Source organism: Artemia sp. Qi Xiang Cuo, chromosome 20 (genome assembly GCF_049724085.1).
Source record: "Artemia sp. Qi Xiang Cuo chromosome 20, ASM4972408v1, whole genome shotgun sequence".
In the NCBI taxonomy this organism is placed as follows: domain Eukaryota; kingdom Metazoa; phylum Arthropoda; class Branchiopoda; order Anostraca; family Artemiidae; genus Artemia; species Artemia sp. Qi Xiang Cuo.
Window position 1 is genome coordinate 54,225,744 of NC_142813.1, and position 11,404 is coordinate 54,237,147.

Consider the following 11,404-nt stretch of genomic DNA (forward strand, 5'->3'; position numbering starts at 1 on the left):
ACACATAACCATCCATTAAAAACAGACAAAAAAATGTGAGAAAGTTCCTGTTTTTCAAATTCTCACTCACAAAAACCATAAAACATCCATAATTTGATGTTGACATCCGAGAAAAACATCAAATAAATCGAACAACAAAATAACCATCCATGAAAACAACCATAAATGTGAGAAAATTCATGTTTTTCCATGTGAGAAAATTCCTGTTTTTTCATTCTCACTGAGAAAACCATAACAGACATGAATTGCTGTTGACATCCATAAATGTGACAAAGTTCCTGTTTTTGAAATTCTCACTGACAAAAACCATTAAACATCCATGAAAAACATCAAATAAATCGACCAACACACATAACCATCCAAGAAAACATACATAAATGTGACAAAATTCCTGTTTTTCAAATTCACATTGACAAAAAACCATAAACCACGTGGTTCTCGTGCCAATATATGGTGTTAAAAAAAGTTGTAGGTGGCAGCAGGGGTGAGGGTTCGGAGTAGCACCTCCCTCTCTACTCACTCAGTTACGGGAAATTGGGATGTGAGCGTTGTGACTTTAGTTTCTGGTTAGTTTCTGGGGATAGTGATATAGTACAATTCCTTTAATTTTTCAACGTAGAAGCTTCACAGAGTTAATTATAGACCGACAAATGATTTTTTGGCCAGGCTCTAATATCTATTACTTATAAGGCATCGTTAACTTCGAAAATTGTTAAAAAAACGATAAGGAGTTACTAGGATTTATTTTTATATACTCAAGTCATCTCTAGCTATTTTCATTGCTCTGGCCTCTCCTAATATCGAATTAATCTTTCGCCTTTTACTAAAGATTACCATAGGGAGGGGCACTTGATGAGTTTTAACAAATTTTTGAATGCCGAAAGGCAAACTAGCCTATACCCTTGGTGCATCTTCTAATATTCCAAGATCACTTATCTGACAAGCCCGATTACTTACCCTTAGCGTTTGACAAGATGTAAATGACATGAGAGGTCAGTAGGACTACTACTTGAGGAAACGGTCTTGATTAGTGGTCAGACAAGTAACCCTGGAAAATGGAGGAATATTGAAGTCATACATGAACAAAAACTCAATCTTTTCAAAAATGAAAAAAAAATTGTGGATCAATGGGCAGATAGTACAAAGGGACAGTAACTGTGAAATATCGCACACTTTCCAGGGGTTTCTAAATAAGCTATGTTTATAGTGAAGTAGACATGATTAGTGTTGTTATTCGCCTAGTTGCATGCAGCTTTTCAGTTGACAAGTAACCGGCTAAGTATTTCTTGTTACCTTTTACAGATTACATCCGGGGAAGCTAATTCTAAGCGGGTAAGGAATGCTCCAAGGCACTCTTGGCTCGGTGCAATAACGAACCAAGTCCTAGGCGCTCTTGAGTCCCCGTTTTCTTAGGACCCTCATTCCTCCTTTGTCTAGTAACAGTATTTCCATTCCAGTTTAGGAGGTTTTTCTAAAATGAAATAGGATAAATGAAATGAAATAAAATTGGATGAATATATAATAGCTTAGAAACAAATTTGGGCTATATTTTTGCACATTAGGGAGTGTGGGGGGTAAAGCATAGCATACATTAAATGCGTCACCTAACCTAGGTACCTTTCTCCCTCCTAAACCCCCCCAAAAAACAATCGTTTTAAATATTGAGAAATGAAGCTTTGGCATCAATTTATCTAGCAAATCACCCGTTGTCTGCTAATGAAATAGCAGTTTGACGGGTTTCGTGACTGGTTTCTTTGATTTTGTATATAGCGATGCCCGCATAATGCACCAGTACCCCGTAATTTATTTAAGCTAAAAAGTTAAAGGCAAAGCATTGCTCAAGAAATCTTAACAAAACTAGCACAAGTTCATACAGGATATTGCTCCACAGGACATTGATCTTTTACACTTGAAAAATCAAACGATACTACCATCTTCGAATACAACTTCCCTCGTACTACTTTGTTTCTACTAAATCTTTCTAGCTTGATTGCATTTAATAGGACTTTTGCTTCGTTTTCTATTATTTTTCTACGGTTCAAAGCTTAGGGTTCTTTATTAAGTTTATACCGAAATTCTACTATAAAACTGGAATTATACTTGAAGGCCATCTCTTTTTCAATTTAGGGTTCTGGCTACATTGTTAGTAACAAGATGGGATTATAAAATTAATCAAGTAAATGACAAACAGAAAGGATAAATACTAATAAAAATAAAGTAAGTAATCATTTACCTGATGAAGTCTTACTGTATTGTTTCTGTGTATTTTGCTCGGGTGATTAAAAATTCAGCTTTTGTTTTCATCTTTGGATCAAATTCAATAATATCACAATAAAAGTTATATTATTACCAAGTAACGTGAGTGAATACCAGTAGCTTCAATAGGGGGGGGGGGGGTATTTTTCTGCAAGATTTTTTTAGCAGTACCCCTTCCAAATTAAATAAAGTATTTTTGTGGATTATTATTGAAAAGGGGCTTGTTTTTTTTGGTATTTTGTTAAAGAAATTGGAAAAACAACGAACTTTCCCTCCCTGGATTATAAAGAATACTCTTCCCATCCCTAGGGACGTGTCCAGAATTTCTCTTTGGAGGAGGGGGGTACAAAATGGTTAAAAAAAAACTCATCAAAAAATTTTTAAAATGCATTGTGTTTCGTTTTAACGTATCAGACAAAAAAATTGGGGGGGGGGGACGAGATATTTCCTAGCCGATTCAATTTTTGTTAATTGACACACTTTATCGTAACCCGTGGTGTCGTGGGGGACGAGGAGATATTTTTCTTTTAATATTTGATTGGCTCATTTTGAATCCAGTTTTTGTGTTTATGTTTCTGAGCAAATTTAATAATATCACAACATAACTTGCAGTATTGTCAAGTAGGATATATCAGCGCAAATGGCTTTTACGTTGGAAACTGAACTAAATCAAAATTCACTATTTGCATCCAAGGTTGTCAAAAGGGTGTATATGTGATATTTACGGAAAAGTTAAGGAAGTTAAGTTGAAACTTTTCGGGTATGTGGAGGGTACTAGTTGCGTACTATTTGTCTATACTGAAGGTTGTAACATAATAGGGGCTGGAATCTCTTCAACCCTATAGAAACCAAAAGATTATGCAGATTTACAACTTATTTATATTTGAATATTTCTCCCCCTACCCATCAATCGAAAGCATTTTAGTACAACTTTTGTTAAAAAATTGGGTACTCTTGCATTATGCGGGCCTTTCTGGAAAGTCAAGTTTGGTTAATGCTAATGAAATAAAATAAAATAGGATGAATATATAATAGTTTAGAAACAAATTTGGGCTATATATTTGCACATTAGGGGGGGGGGGAAAAGCAAAGCATATATTAAATACGTCACCTAACCTAACCTAGGTACCTTTCCCCCCCCCCTAAACCCCAAAAACCACAGTCTAATATAGTATACGCAATGAAAACCACGCTATCATTGCCTAGTCTATAGCGGGTAACATGTCAAAAACGAGTTTTATCATTGCCTACTCTATAGTAGTTAACCCGAAAGACCTGCATAATGCAAGAGTACCAAAAATTGTTGCAAAATTTGTCAAACATATAAATAGAAAGCCAAAATTTGAATTCTTATAGAGAGAAACGGAAAAGATCTAAAATATTCTTTTCTTAACCAATGAAAAAGAATATGTGAAATAAAAACTGTCAGAAATTGTTATTTTATAAATGACAGAAATCTTTATTAAATAAATAACATTTTTTGGCACGTGATGTAACTAAGTAGGACTTTTTCAATAGTATTTCTTAACAAAGGCACCACGTTATATATTCCCTTGTTACGTTTCCCCTATATTTGGGACAATCCTTTTATATTTGGATTGTCCCAAATCATTGCTTGTATTCAACAAATTTCGTAGGATAGTGTTAAACCGTGACGAACAGTAAGCAAAACTAATCACCTAAATGTTGCAACTCTTTAGGTACATAAAACTTAAAAATCAACAAGGTTAATGTAGCTTAATAATTACCATATAATGCAAAATTTAATTCAACGCCTCCTAGCGCAGTTGCTTATGCGGACAGGTGAAATCAATGCCAGAGAAATCGTATGGGAGCTTGAATTATTTTTTTTTTTTTTTTTTTTTTTACAACAAAGATAAAATCCTTGAAAATAAAATTTATTGGTGATGTTACAATTTTTTCTACGTCAAGATGTTCGTGGCTTTGCCAACATATAACGTTAAACAAAATTTTAATATAAAAATTTAAATTTAAAATTAGAAGTTAATATCGAACATCAGGGTATTTTTTTTTGGGGGGGGGGATTTTAAACTAAACAAGAGACACTTCATGCTTTCAATTTTGTACAAAGGGCGATACCTCAAGAACGGCTAAGGGCACTACGTTGAAATTGTCACGACATGTTCAATGGGAAATTGAACTAAATCAAAATACACTATTTTCAAATTGTTTAATTTTTTTTTGCGTGTGTGTGGGGGGGGGGGGTCCTTCAGGATCTCTACACTTCTGCATTGATAAATAAAATATCTTTTCGTTGTATTTTATTGAAAAAGGACTTGTTTTCTGTAATTTAGAGTTTTCTGATAATTATAAATTTTTGATATACTGAGTCATTAAAACAAAGAATATGTTTTTCGTTTCACGTTTTTCAAAAATTTTCCAAAATTCCTGGTAAATAGTCATTTTATTCCTGATTAGTTTCAAATCCTGTTAAAAAAAAAACTCATATGAATTTACTATGATTTATTTTCGAAATGCTAAATGTACTCTCAGGCGATTAGGACGTTTTTATTAGACAGAAAGCACGTTTTTACTATCTAAAAAAATAATCTAGAAACTTGATTTTTCAATATTAAAATTTTTCACAGCATTTGAATTTATCAAAACATACTTATTTGGCTTTTGAGCTGCCTTGATCAGGAAGGAAGTGCTCACGGGGCCCAATTTGCTATGGGGCAGGGGGGATTGCCCCATCACGACTCAAGCTTGACCCCCTCTCAGACCTCAGTTTGTCCTCCCCCTCAACTGAACCTGAGTGTTTTAATACTCCCATGATACAAAGACCCTCCTAAGTAAACATAACATAATACCGATGAACAGGTCATTTTTTTTCGTTTTGCAGTACATATATTCTTATGAGATCTGCTTTTTGTCTGTATATCGTGTTCAAGTATGTAGTAGAAATCTTTACGTTTACCAATAAGATTTTGATATAAATTTTGATATTATGAGAAATTTTTTATATTGTTTATAGCAATGTTAAGACAAAGTGATAAGTTAATTAAATTTTATTAGAGTATTGCAACCGAAATTAAATTTGTGATAAAGTTTCTTACTTGTATTCTTATAAGCTCTTTGACAATCCTTCTTTAATTATCGCTTCTTGACCTTTTGGCTAAAATCAAAGTGTAGTATCTGCTCTTATCAGCTTAATATCTGTTACCGTCCCTACATGGGGCCCAGAAAAGTAAACTGATTTATGGAAACCGGAGGGATGCCATGGCTTGCTCCGCTCCCTTCACGTGTTGGCCCAGTATTAGTACCTCTGGGATCGGTGCACCCCTCACTAGGGGAAATCATAGTTCAGTAACTCTAAACACTGACGTCTTATGCGCTTCCTTATACATTACAGAAGCCATACCTGTAGTTTCCTAGCCGTTGAATATATTGAAAATATATATTTTTTTTTGATCCAAAGAAAACGAAAAACTGTTAATAATTTAGAATAATTAATGGTTAAGAAGCCAATGACCTTTCGCCATAATTAAATAAAAATTCAAACTTTGAATAGACATCCCCGTGCATCTTTTATAAAAATAGTATGCAATTACTGAAGTGATTGTTTTTGGCCTCAGAGGGCTTGGTTCTGTGGTGAGTTGTTAGTAGTAGTAGTAATGACTAAAGCCCCCTTTGGTTGTTAACGAGAAGAACGGCCACTGGGTTCTCAGAAATAAAAGGTTCTCAGAAATAAATGAAAATGAAATGGGGCATTTCTATTTTCAAAAATAATTTAGAGACTTGATTCATGGATGTGAAAAGTCTTTGTAAACCTGCATCTGGCTAATAAATTGAAGTTCTGAGTGACATTCAAAGCAACAGGATTTATGTCGAAAAATATAATCAAAATGTTTATCAAAAGATTTTTACAAAACACACTTACCTGGTTGGGAACTGTCTTGATCATGAAGGAGGCGCTCCCAGAGTGAGGCCTTTACATTGCACTTCGGATTGGCTGACCCCTGTGATTACCCCAAATGGGGGTAACTCAACCGCGTAGTGTTTAGTAGTGGGGGACTGCGTTCACGCGGACCCCTGTCCACACTCTGTAAAGTTCTGTCCTTTGGGCTTTTTTTTTTGTATGTGATGTATTTATCAATTGTAAGGTAAAGCTCATAATTTTATGTTGTTAAGACAGTAATGGGACATTCAAAATTGTTCATTGGGCCTCTTTAAAAAAATGAATCTTTTGATATATATACATATTTAAAATATCACGGAAGAATTTTGCCTAATATCAAAAGCATCTGAAGTGAGTTGGGCGTATGCTCTGTAGAGTCTGGATACATTTTTTCTTTGAAAATACTCTGTAATTATTAAATATTGAATTTTAAATTGAACGAGGAATCGAATCAAATGGCTGAAAATTAGATTAAGTCATAAAGGCTAGTCTTAAAAAAGTAAAAGAACCTCAGTCCCCCCCCCCACATTTAAACAAGTCAAGTGCGTTGTAAAAATAAAAAACAAAAAATTATTTACCGCTAGCCAATTGTAGGGGAATATTGAAATAGGGGGGGACTTTGTCTACTTCCCGCTACAGTCCCCTATGGGACATGAAATTGGATATTTAGCGTTATAAATTAATTCTCTTTTTAGTATCTGTGGATGTAGATTTATTACAATGCCATTATATTTGCCAATTAGTTGCAGATTATTGAATCTTTTTTATCGTAATATGATTTTTTTGCTCGTATTTACTTGATTGAACATTGAATTCCTTATTACTTTTGAACCTTGTTAAAAAAAGCGATAAGGATTTACTAGGATTTATTTTTATTCACTCAAGTCATCTCTAGCTATTGTCATATTCCTGGCCTCTCCTCATATCTAGTTAACCTTTCGCCTTTTACTAAAGATTACCGTGGGGATGGGCACTTGATGAGTCTTAACAAATTTTTGAATGCCGAAAGGCAGACTAGCCTATTCTCTTGCTGCATGTTCTAATATTCCAAGATCACTTATCTGACAAGCCCGATTATTTAACCTTAGCGTTTGACGAAACGTAAATGACATGAGAGGTCAGTAGGACTACTACTTGAGGAAACGGTCTTGATTAGTGGTCAGACATGTAACTCTGAAAATGCAGGATAATTGAAGTCATACATGAAGAAAAATTTACTCTTTTTAAAAAGAAAAAAGAAATTGTGAAATTATGGGCAGATAGCAAAAAGGCACGAGAACTGTGAAATAGGGCGCCACTTACAGGTGCTTTTAAAAAAAGCATTTTTGTAGTAAGATATAAAGGATCCGTGTTGCTATTTGCCTCGATGCATATAGCAGTTTTTTGCTAAGTATTTGTTGTTATCTTTTACAGATTAAACCCGGAGAAGCTAATTTTAAGCGGGTAAGGAATGCTCCAAGGTACTCTTGGCTCGGTGCAATAACGAACCAAGTCCTAGGCGCTCTTGAGTCCCCATTCTCTTAGGACCCTCATTCCTCCTTTGTCTAGTAACAGTATTTCCATTCCAGTTTAGGAGGTTTTTATAAAATTAAATGGTATAAATTAAATGAAATAAAATTGGATTAATATATAATAGTTTATAAACAATTTTGGGATATATATTTGCATATTAGGGAGGGTGGGGGGTAAAGCACAGCATACATTAAATACGTAACCTAACCTAGGTACCTTTCTCCCTCCTAAACCCCCAAAAAACAATCATTTAAATATTGAGAAATCACGCTTTGTTATCAATTTATCTAGCAAATCACCCGTTGTCTGCTAATGAAATAGCAGTTTGACGGGTTTCGTGACTGGTTTTTTTGATATAGTATATAGCGATGCCTGCATAATGCACCAGTACCCCGTAATTTGTTTAGGCTAAAAAGTAAAGGGCAAAGCATGGCTCAAGAAATCTGAACAAAACTAGCACAAGTCAATATAGAATATTACTCCATAAGACATTGATCTTCTGCACTCGAAAAATCAAAAGATACTACCATCTTGGAATGCAGCTTCCCTCGTACTACTTTGTTTCTACTAAGTCTTTTAAGCTCGAGTCCATCTAATCGGACTTTTGTTTCGTTTTCTATTATTTTTCTATGGTTCAAAGCTTAGGGTTCTTTATTAAGTTTGTACTCAAATTCTACTATAAAACTGGAATTATACTTGAAGGCCATCTATTTTTCAATTCAGTGTTCTGGCTACATTGTTAGTAACAAGATTGATTTATAAAATTAATTTAGTAAATGACAAACAGAAAGGATGAATACTAATAAAAATAAAGTAAGTAATCATTTACCTGATGAAGTCTTACTGTATTGTTTCTGTCTTATTTTCTCGGGTTATTAAAAATTCATCTTTTGTTTTCATCTTTGTAGCAAACTCAATAATATAACAATAAAAGTTTTATTATTACCAAGTAGCATTAAGGAATACCAGCAGCTTCAATGGGGGGGGGGGGTATTTTTCTGCAAGATTTAAAACCCCTGGAAAATGTGCCATATTTCACAGTTACTGTCCCTTTTTACAATCAGCCAATAGTTTCATAATGTGTTTTTAATTTTTGAAAAATTGAGTTTTTGTACATGTATGCCTTCAATTGTCCTGCATTCTTCTGAGTTACTCATCTGAACACAAATCAAGGCCGATTCCTGAAGTAGTAGTCCTACTAACCTCTAATTTCATTTACGTCTTGTCAAACGCTAAGGGTTAGTAGTCGGGCCTGCCACTCTCTTCAGCAGCTGCTGAAAGACAGTTTACGCTACTTGGTAAATCAAAACCAAATTACGCAATTGGCTTCTAATGGAAACAACTAGTTGTTTAATGCATGTCAAGCAACTAATTTGGCGTTCTGGAGCGTCCCTGGAATCCTGGATTTTACCTTCTGAAATGCGCAAGAAATACTCCGATTGGCAAATCGCTAGCAAAGGAAGAAATAAGGCTGGCTCTCATGCTGAACATTATTTTCAAGATGAATTCTCGCTATAAGCTCCCACAAATCATTTTTAGTGTTTACTTGTTTTTATGATTTTTGTGCTTGTATTAAATGTTTTTTTTTTCGTTTTAAATAAATTTTATGTTGTATGGCCGCTTTGAAAGATTTTTACATAGCGTCATTTGGTCAATATACCAATTGATAAGAAAAATAACCTCTAGGTTCTGAGATTTCAAGAAGAACATGTTTTGGACATATTTAAGACGAAATAAGGACATATTTTGGCTAGAAATGACATAATTTTGGATGCTCTTGGGACATATTTATGTACCAAAAAGTTGGCAACCCTGTGGGGAGCTGCCTTGATCATGAAGGAGGCGCTCCCAGGGTGAGGCCTTTCCATTGCACTTCGGATTGGCTGACCCCTGTGATTACCCCAAATGGGGGTAACTCAACAGCGTAATTTTTGGTAGTGGGGGACTGCGTTCGCGTGGACCCTGTTCACAGTCTGTAAAGTTCTGTCCTTTGGGCCTCTTTCGTATGTCACGTATTTACCAGTTGAAAGGAAAAGCACACAATTTGATATTGTTAAGACAGTAATGGGAAATGTAAAATTGATCATTGCGCCCTTTTGAAAATGAATTTCTTGATAAACTTACATGTTTGAAATATTACGGAAGAATTGTGCCTAAAATCCCAAGCATATGAGGGAGTTGGGGGTATACTCTATAGATTCCTAATGCATTTTGTTTTTGAAAATACTCTGTAATTATTAAATACTGATTTTTAAATTGAACTAGGAATCGAATCAAATTGCTGAAATTTAAATTAAGTCACAAAGGCTAGTCTTAAAAAAGTGAAAGGCCCTTGGTCCCCCCACATTTCATCAAGTAAATTGCGTTGGCAACATATCAAAATAAAATTTCCTTCACTACCGCCACGCTTCTTGGAATATTTAAATAGGGGGGGACTTTGGCGACAGCAATTTATCGACCACTCAGTTAAATTACAATTATTTTTTAGCCTGATTACTGAATATTTATTTTATTTTCTGTGGATTTATTTTTTGTACAATGTCATTAAATTTGACATTGAATTGCTGCTCATTGAATATGTTTTCTCATCATATGATTTTTTTGCCCATATTTACTTGATTGAACATTGAATTCCTTATTGCTTTTGAACCTTGTTAAAAAAAGCGATAAGGATTTACTAGGATTTATTTTTATACACTCAAGTCATCTGTAGCTATTTTCATGTTCCGGCCTCTCCTCATATCGAGTTAATCTTTCGCCTTTTACTAAAGATTACTGTGGGGAGGGGCACTTGATGAGTCTTAACAAATTTTTGAATGCCGAAAGGCAGACTAGCCTATACTCTTGCTGCATGTTCTTATGTTCCAAGATCACTTATCTGATAAACCCGATTACTTAGTGATTGACGAAACGTAAATGACATGAGCAGTAAATAGGACTCCTACTTGAGGAAACGGTCTTGATTAGTGGTCAGTCAAGTAACCCTGGAGAATGGAGGATAATTGAAGTCATACATGTAGAAAAATTCAATCTTTTCAAAAATGAAAAAAAATATGGATTTATGGACAGATAGCAAAAAGGGACGGTAATTGTGAAATGGCGCACACCTTCCAGGGGTTTCTAAATAAGCCATGTTTATAGTGAAGCATACATGATTAGTGTTGTTATTCGCCTAGATGCATGCAGATATTTAGTGTTAAGTATTTGTTGTCATCTTTTACAGATTACCTCTAGGGAAACTATTTTTCAGCGGGTAAGGAATGCTTCAAAGTACTATTGACTTTGCGTAAAAGCGAACCAAGTCCTTAATGCTCTTAAGTCCCAGTATCTTTGGATCTTCCTTTCCCATATGGCGAGTAAAAGTGTTTCCAGTCCAGCGTTCAAGGTTTTTCTGAAATAACATAGGATAAATGAAATAAAATAAAATTGGATGAATATATAATAGTTTAGAAACAAATTTAGGCTATATATTTGCTCATTAGGGCGGGGGGGGGGTAAAGCATAGCATATGTTGAATTCATCACACAACTTAGGGACTTTTCTCCGTCCTAAACCCCCAAAAAAACAATCGTTTAAATATTGAGAAATCACGCTTTGCCCTCAATTTATTTAGCAAATTGCCCGTTGTCTGCTAATGAAATAGTAGTTTGACGGGTTTTGTGACTGGTTTATTTTATATAGTATATAGCAATGCCTGCATAATGCACCAGTACCCCT

General features: G+C 34.7%; 3 non-coding genes and 3 pseudogenes across 3 annotated transcripts; all 6 read left to right on the plus strand.

The window, feature by feature from the left end:
- Positions 1-779: 779 nt before the first annotated feature.
- Positions 780-896, plus strand: LOC148940365 (U5 spliceosomal RNA; annotated as a pseudogene).
- Positions 897-5,372: 4,476 nt separating this feature from the next.
- On the plus strand, positions 5,373-5,562 carry LOC148940366 (U2 spliceosomal RNA). Its single transcript, XR_016143504.1, has one exon. It is a non-coding gene; the product is annotated as a U2 spliceosomal RNA (small nuclear RNA).
- Positions 5,563-6,149: 587 nt separating this feature from the next.
- LOC148940367 (U1 spliceosomal RNA) lies at positions 6,150-6,312 on the plus strand. Its single transcript, XR_016143512.1, has one exon. It is a non-coding gene; the product is annotated as a U1 spliceosomal RNA (small nuclear RNA).
- Positions 6,313-7,079: 767 nt separating this feature from the next.
- LOC148940368 (U5 spliceosomal RNA) lies at positions 7,080-7,196 on the plus strand (annotated as a pseudogene).
- Positions 7,197-9,491: 2,295 nt separating this feature from the next.
- On the plus strand, positions 9,492-9,653 carry LOC148940369 (U1 spliceosomal RNA). Its single transcript, XR_016143510.1, has one exon. It is a non-coding gene; the product is annotated as a U1 spliceosomal RNA (small nuclear RNA).
- Positions 9,654-10,408: 755 nt separating this feature from the next.
- On the plus strand, positions 10,409-10,525 carry LOC148940370 (U5 spliceosomal RNA; annotated as a pseudogene).
- The last annotated feature ends 879 nt before the right edge of the window (positions 10,526-11,404 follow it).